The sequence below is a fragment of the Octopus bimaculoides genome, chromosome 1, assembly GCF_046866305.1.
Source record: "Octopus bimaculoides isolate indiv1 chromosome 1, ASM4686630v1, whole genome shotgun sequence".
Classification (NCBI taxonomy): Eukaryota; Metazoa; Mollusca; class Cephalopoda; order Octopoda; family Octopodidae; genus Octopus; species Octopus bimaculoides.
Window position 1 is genome coordinate 169,443,678 of NC_142928.1, and position 8,562 is coordinate 169,452,239.

The 8,562-nt window shown below is 34.4% G+C and overlaps 1 long non-coding RNA gene across 1 annotated transcript in view; it reads right to left on the reverse strand.

Annotated features, from left to right (window-relative positions):
* Positions 1 to 242: 242 nt before the first annotated feature.
* The window catches only part of LOC149137853 (uncharacterized), a 30,399-nt gene continuing 22,079 nt past the window's right edge, over positions 243 to 8,562 (reverse strand). The window contains exon 2 of the long non-coding RNA XR_016244252.1: positions 243 to 962. This is a non-coding gene — a long non-coding RNA (uncharacterized LOC149137853). The remainder of the gene's footprint in view (positions 963 to 8,562) is intronic.

The following is an 8,562-nucleotide window of genomic DNA, read 5'->3' on the forward strand; positions in this document are numbered from 1 at the left end:
ATCCTCTCTTATTTCTCGAAATGGCTGCAGGGTAGTTAAAAGATTAGCCTCGTGGTTTCGGTTTCAGTCCCACTGCACGAGTGACTTCTACTATAGCTCCAGGCCGAGCAATACCTTGTGGGTGAATTTGGTCGGCAAGGGGGACCGAGTGGAAGTCCGCCGTGTATATACATGTGCAAAGACAGACAGGCAGACAGACAGACAGACAGACAGATAGATAGATAGATAGATAGATAGATAGATAGATAGATACATTTCTTTTATTAGCCACACAGGGCTCAACAAAGATGGGACAAATACAATGTAGAGCTTTTCTTTTTGGGAGGCGGAAGGAAGAAAAAATAGGGGTGTGTCGATCAAAAGGGATCGTAGGAAGGGAAAAAGGGGGGGAGTTCGATCAAAAGGGGTCGAGAGAAAAAAAAAGCGATCAATAGGGATCGTGTATCACAGTAATGTTCTCGTGTAAAAAGAGGGGAGGACAGTTTAGGTTTAGTCGTGGAAAGAAAAGCCTACGGAAAAGACCATGGTAACCTTGGTCAATATTGTCATTGAAGAATCTATAACAGTAAGTGACTCTCTTTTGCCTTTTTGTTTTATTTTTTTCCTGGATTTTTTTTCTAGTTCATAGGGTTATGCTCAAGATGGCTCCGTCGTTCACACGTGCAATCCTTGCTACATTCACCCATCTTTTTTTGAAGCATTCACTAGACAAGACTTCCCTTTCTACTCTCACCTTCCTCTTCAGATAGATAGATAGATAGATAGATAGATAGATAGATAGATAGATAGATAGATAGATAGATAGATACGGGTGTTGATTCGATCACGTCTCCGAAACCTAGCAGTTCGACAAAGAAGTGACTGATAGAATAAATACCAGTTTTCATAAAAATACGTACTGGGTTCAATTTGTTTGAGCGATACCCTTAAGGCAGTGTCCCAGCATGGCCGCATTCCAGTAACTGAAACAAGTAAAAGATAAAAAATATATAGTCATTTTTTTTGTTTTCTTAAACTCATCATAACGGCATCACCTGTAAAATAAATAAATAAATAAATAAATAAATAAATAAATAAATAATGAATTTCCACAAAGAAAAAACGGAGATGGAAGTAATTTTCAAAAGTTGGTGGAATGAAAAATATGGCATTGTTGTTATGGGTGGTAAAGTTATTTTAATATTCTTTTTTACTCTAGGCACAAGGCCCTAAATTTTGGGGGAGGGGGGCAGTCGATTAGATCGACCCCAGTCCACAACTGGTACTTAATTTATCGACCCCGAAAGGATGAAAGGCAAAGTCGACCTCAGCAGAATTTGTACTCAGAATGTGAAGACAGACGAAATACCGCTAAGCATTTCGCCTGGCGTGCTAACGTTTCTGCCAGCTCTCTGCCTTAAAGTTCTTTTAATATTGTTTAGAGAGCTTGTTGAGCGTAGAACTTAGAACGTAATAGAGGCGTGTTGACGCTAATTTCAAAGAATAAACTGTTGAAGACTGCAAAGAATATGTATTCTAACAGTTAAAGCGAAGCATTCCCAATCAGCGATCTTATTTAAAATCTTGACAGGACCTTCCCATTTAGTTGTCGCAGCTATTATTATCACAGAAGATCTCTAAGTGATGGAGAATGTATTACAGAAGCTTTTGTGAACTGTGCACCATTTTCTTGAGTAACTTATATAGAGTTTGTGATAAAGCGTGTGAATAAGTTAGCTATCAGTAGAAATACTGTTAAAGACAGATTTATAAAACTGAATACTAACATACACTATCAGATCCAAGAACACTTAAATACTTGCAACTTTTTCCATTTGTATTGGTGTCACTGCTGATATAACAACATCAACTCGGTTAGCTATTTATCATTGCATGATATTTTCACAGTGGTTCTATTCATGTTGAATCGATAAAGCTAGAGAATTTGCTTTAAAGTGCACTCGGTAGAAATAGACAGACAGACAGACAGACAGGTAGATAAATAGATAGATAGATAGATAGATAGATAGATAGATAGATAGATAGATAGATAGATAGATAGATAAGTACATATATCTGCACACGTTGTTCAAATGGATTGTGAAAAAATTTGAGAGACACAAATGAGGCTGACCCAGAATGGAGATAGCATGTTATTTAAGAAGTCGCGAATAGTGATATAAGAATTTTCATCAACAAAGCTGCGTGATTGATTAACCGATTTATTAATCAAACAAATCAATTGGTTAATTGGTTAAATAATCAACCGATTGACGAATAATGAAGAAGTGAAATAGAACCAGTGCGTATGCTTATTATTGGCGAAATGACCTTACCGAGATACAGCGACAAAGATAATAAAGTTTGTTAAAAATAGTTTTAGTTACAATTAATGCTGTCCTTTATATGGTAAGCAAAAATGTTTCTAAAACAATTTACAGAAGTTGTTCATTTCTTTATCTTTTTTCCGTAGTTCTTCCCCAACCCAATCAATGTGTTCTTGATTTTAGCCAATGAAGTAAAAACAAGCGTCGGAAACAGAATCGATAATGACTTGAGTACACTTATGTAGCATTAAAATGTATGCGCTGTCTTCCTATCTATGAAGTAACACTTTTCTTTAACTCACCAGCAAATCTCAACAAGAAAACAGTTTTATTGTTTAGATGATAGATAGCTTTCCAAGAGAAATTCAAGTGTATTCTATTATCAGTTAAACCGAATATATCTCTATTAAAAACAAATCTGAGTCAAGTAAATTTATTTTTCAGCTTGAGCAACGTCGAGTATTCTGTTGGTGTGCGTGTGCGTGCGTGTGTGCATGTGTAAATAGAAAATAGTGATGCGAATGCCGAATGATCCGAATTATAGTTCAGAATTTCATTATGTGCAACTGCTGTTTTCAGACCGTAAATACAACCATCATCAGCCATTAATCATCACGGAGCTTCCTAACGAAATGGCTTATTCATCGCATTCAAACTAATTAGTCATAATGTTTAGTGGTTGATGATGTTCGTATTTATGGCGTCGAAACGGCTGTAGAGCATACTAGCGAAATTTCGAAATATCGTTCGGATCATTGATTTTTATTCTTCTACATATTTTGCTCTGAATATTCGTTTTTGCCAATTTTAACTCTATGTAAAGTTATTCTTGTTAAAATTAGTGCGTAGAAACAATAATATATTGAAGTTTAATATGTGAAACATTCGAGCTTTTAAACTCAGTGGATATATAAATTTTTATATTGCTAAAGCAATAATTTTACACGCGTACACAGACGCGCGCGCGCACATATACACATACATACATACATGCATACATACAAACACTGACACACATATATACATATATCCATACACACACACATACATATATATATATGTATACACATACATACACTTATATATATATATATGTATACACATACATACAGTTATATATATATATATATATATATATATATATATATATCCATACTTACACATATACAGACGCTCCCACGCGTACTTTCATGCTCACATACACACATATATGATTTTGTGCCTAGCGAATATTGATGTATAATATTTGACATCGGATAAGGAAAATATTATCACTAGAATTTTCAGCTTCTAATAAAATATCTATGTATGCTATCTGCATGAGACAGTCTGTTTCCGTTCGGTCTCAATTATTTTTATGAATGTCTTCATCGGATCCAAGATATGCATTTTAACTTAGAGGTCACCAATTTAGCCATACCGGAGAAAGTTAATAGGGATATTCTTCCTCGTACACACACATATTGTTTCATGTACCCACATTCAAGGTAATGTATGTATATATATATGTGTGTGTGTGTGTGTGTATGTGTGTGTGTGTGTGTGTGTGCGCGCGCGTGTGATATGTAAAGTTAAGATCCAAGGATCAAGGTGTAGGAAGTTAATAAGCTTCGAACAGTCCGTAGAAGGTATTTAAAAAAACAACTTTCAGGAACATTAGTGGTTTTTTGACTTAAAAAGTTGTAAATTTTTCCCTTATCGAAGTTCGATAAGCTGAAAAAAGTTATTTTATAGTTTACGGTTAGCAACTGGGGTTGCCATGTATGCGAATAAAAATCTCAATTTAGCGTACGGAAAAGATAAAGTCCAGACTACACATGTTTCATAGTTAGTAGAACCTCGAAAGTAGTAATTACCCAAACGAGGGGTGCTCCGCTAGCTACTCATCAGGCCAAAGATACCTTAGTCAAATGAAGGTTACATTGTCATCAAGGGATCTTATGTTAACTCGCGTTATATATATATATACACATACATATATCAGTATGGCCTTCGTCTCTGCTTTTGGTTTAGATTTTAGACTTTAGCTTTTCGAAGTCAAATCCAATATTCTTGTGGATGATTTCGTTGCTGCCGATATAATCAAATATAATCAATTTGCCATGTTCACCTTTTGTACAATCATTGTCAACAAGAGTGTATGCAGCAAGCCTTGTTCTGATTTGGAAGTATAGCGGGTAGCATTAATAACTACCTTCTTAAACTGCACCGTCGAAATTGATACATCGATTAGATGACATTTCGTTTCCTCGTGTCTTTGACAATATAATTGCTGTGCGATTTGCCTTAATTTTCATGTCTATATAAATCAATATGGTGATTTACAATATGGTCACTTTGACATTTTGTGAAACCTTTAACAGAGTCTACAACTATTATGGGTATTCCATAATGTTTGCAAAGTTTCCAGTGTATGAAAGCTACAATTCTCCTTTGTCTGCATTTACGAGACATTCCTTTTCGGCCTAGACTATGCAACCAAAAACAATGCGACACATTCTCTGTAGTTACGTTTTGAATTGCGCTTCATTATCGTTTAGATTTACTTTATTGCCTTATAAATGGTGTGATTGGTCTTGTAATATTTCTACTGCGTTTTGAATGTTCATTTATTGCATGTTTTATTGCGTTTCGCTTGCATTGTTAATTTATTCCTGTTGTAGAGATTTGTGTGTTTTATATGTAATGGATTCCACTGTAAATTTTTAAGTGCTCTATATGTGAAGGAGTCTGTTGTAGAGTCAGGTGATTTTTACGTGATGTGTGTTGTAAATTCTTATGCATTTTATATGTAATGGATTCTGTTGTGGAACCTTATGCGTTTTATATCAGATGGATTTACTTGGATTGTGGTAAGTTATCTTTGTTATGTGTAGTCGGATGTTTTGTTCATTTTCGGTTGATAATCTTCTGTTCTATTTGAAATTTTGTTTTAACATTGTTTATCATTATAACTCAGTTTTTTGTTGCTGTTTTTCTTCATAATTTATGTCTCTTTAGAGTTCTTGTGTTGATGTGTTAGAGGAACGCAACATCAACACATCACTGCAGTGTTTATTTGCCCAACTTGTAGAGTAATATTAAACAGCTGGTGTCATACGAAGGACAAGTTCAACTATCAGCTGAGTTCATGTTAAGGATCTTTAGGCCTCCTTCCTTTATCCAGGAAGGTCAAGTACTCTTCTTTTATTTCGCATTCCCTATTTGATTTCAGATCTAGCATGAAATGAAAGTAAGATTTTCATTGCATGCTTTCCGCATTAGTCAAAACCCTTTGTTTTCAGCGTTTATTTTCGTGCTTTTCAGCGGATACTGCGTTTTTACTTTACCCGCTTCTGTTTTACTCATTTCTAGCGGTTATTGATCTTCCTAATGTAATACAATAAAATTTTATAATCCTTTGTCAATTTAGTATTTATATTTGTAATAGTTTTTGGAGTTGGGTCTCCATTCCCTTCTTCTTAGCTCTCTGTAACTGTAACCTCTTATTTATTATTTGTTGGCGTCCTCGAAAAGCAAAAGCAGTTTTATTTTTTTTTTCGTTTTGTTCATGTTTCGTAGCTCTCCTTACTCGCGTCTCTTGCTTTTCATTATAGAATTTTGTAGTCCTACGTTAAATATCTAATAATCGCTTTCTAGATATAACATTAAACTATTCTTTAAATTACCCTCTACCATCTTAAAAACAAACAGATATCATTAGCAAATGAATTCTTTGGTGCCCTATATCTAGAAACAACGCTGAAATCACCAAGCTTGTAATGGTTTGGATAACAGGCGGCTTGTAGCCTAAACAACATCCACTACTGTTCATACAATCAATAAGGTGCGTTAATATGCTTACTGGTTTTGCTGTAACGTCTATTCTTTCCTTCGTTGCTTTCCAGGACATTGTCAACTGGAGACCTTGAAGTAATCATTGTGAGTCAATAAAACTCTCCAATAATATATTGCACCTGATAATTACAACAGTGAACTGCACCCCGCTGTGTGATGTACATTTTAGTCAGAAAGAAGGGTTGGCATCATTAAAGAATTGACCCACTTCGTACCAGTTCTAATTGTTGTAGCTGTATTGTTGATTACCCTCAGGTCTGTACTGATTGAGTAGATATATGATAAACAGGATACTAGTAACATAATAGGGAAACACGACTAAATATTTGGGTTACTGTTCTTGCTGCTGTTATCGGTTTTGCCTTTAGTGTTTGTCTATGAATTATATAGTGATTTATTGTTGCAGTCTTTGATAATTAATTAATTAATTATGTTTGTATGTATTTGACGAATGAGGGGGAAGTGTGCTCATGATTTTGCAGACTTCTGCAAAGTGGTGAAGTCGGTGTGGTTGATTGATAACTGCCTTTAACTTTCTACATGATAGTGTCTTTAGAGAAAACATTATCGGAGAAGAAAATCCTGAAGAATTGCGATCTTAAGAAGAAGACTTGTATTATGGGTTTTGTGCGATATTCGGATTTTTCTGTGTTCATGTATGTTGTTGGTTGGAAAGCACGCGCTGAGGATGACTGAAAGCTGATAAATCAGTGAATCATAAGAGATGATTTTGTAGTTATTGCTGCTGTTCTCTTTGATATGCTGGTTTCGATACACAAACAAAATATTTTAATATCATTAAGTGAAGTAAATGACAAAAGCTGATGTCTTCGAAAAGAGAACAAATAGAAAGAAAAACAAATTGTCAAAAGTTTGAAATTTATGGCGTAACCATCCTCCTAGAATGACGAGATTTTTTTCTTTTTCTTTTACCATTCGCACCATAATGTCCTAAATTTGATTCCTACCGAAGTCGAATTTAATTTTCGCTTTTCTGATTTGTCAAGAAAACAAATACCTTGCATTGCGCCTTCAATACCTGATAGAAATGTGACATAAGTCGTGACGGCACAGGTATTTTTAGACCTAGTGCGGCCCATCCTTCGTCGGGCCTGACAACGGTCGATTTCTTCTAGAAATTGAAACAGTAGCAAAAAGAGAAGAATCGACGGGTACTTTATCACCCTTCAAAGGATGTAAGGCAAAGCTGATCTCGGAAGGATTTGAACTCAGACTGTAAAAAAGTCGGAAAGATGCCACAAAACTCTATCCGACATTTTAAAGATACAGCAAGCTGACCTACCAGTTAAGGACCAGGCTCATCAGCAATGGCCAAAATAATTTTTACTCTGTTCCTAAGATTGACATAAGTATTAAATTATTGTCATTTATATCGCTCTTTCGAATGAAAGTGACATAGCCAGACACGTTTGTAACCGACTGGTGGAGCTAATATCTTCTGTAATAGCAACTTCATCATCGTACACTGCAGAACCGAACAGAATGATGTAATGTACGAACTTACGTAATAACTAACACTTCGTGTCTCGTAAACATAGCTTTGCATTAAGTAAGTTAATGGTAACAAAAAGCTTACTTGAAATATGAATATATATATATATATATATCAGGTGAGGTTGTGTTAAAGCGGAGATTTTATCGAATCACAAAGTCTTTTACATTTCTTTTACATTTCTTGCAGTAGGAAAGTAGAATACTTTAAAACTAAAATTGACTATTTCGAAGACACCATCCACATAAAAAATATTTGCTGTTGACATACATAATGCATGGAATATTAAAATCTGGCTATAAATCAATATGCAGTGAAGAAGACGAATTTGAGTCTACGACTAGTATTATTATTATTATTATTATTATTATTATTATTATTATTATTATTATTATTTGTTTTTTTCCAACAAATCTTTGGGATAACACGGGAATGTTTTAATTTTAATAACACTTTATTAGAGAAATACAACCGAATTAATTATATCAATGCTATATGATTTTCGTAAAAGAAATGAAACGATACAGAACGAGCAGAACGACCAGAAATATTTGTAATATATGAATATTCATATATCTTTCAGAATAGCTATAAACGAATTAACATATTAAAAGTGCTCACTTTTGCTAAGAAAGTGCTAAACATTATATTGAATTACATATGTATGATTATAAGACCGCTCTTCCTCTACTAATGTTTCTATATGTAACATAAAATTCAGAGTGCGCAAACTCTGGAGCCTGAAGCAAATGTTTAGAAATAACATTGCTTCCAGTATATTTAGATGTTTCACTGTGCACATATTTTAATAGCTTTGACACAGAATATCGAGAACTATTGTGATATCAACAGCTATACAGCATGAAGATTAACCACTTTATACATATTGTAAGTTTGAATTTAACA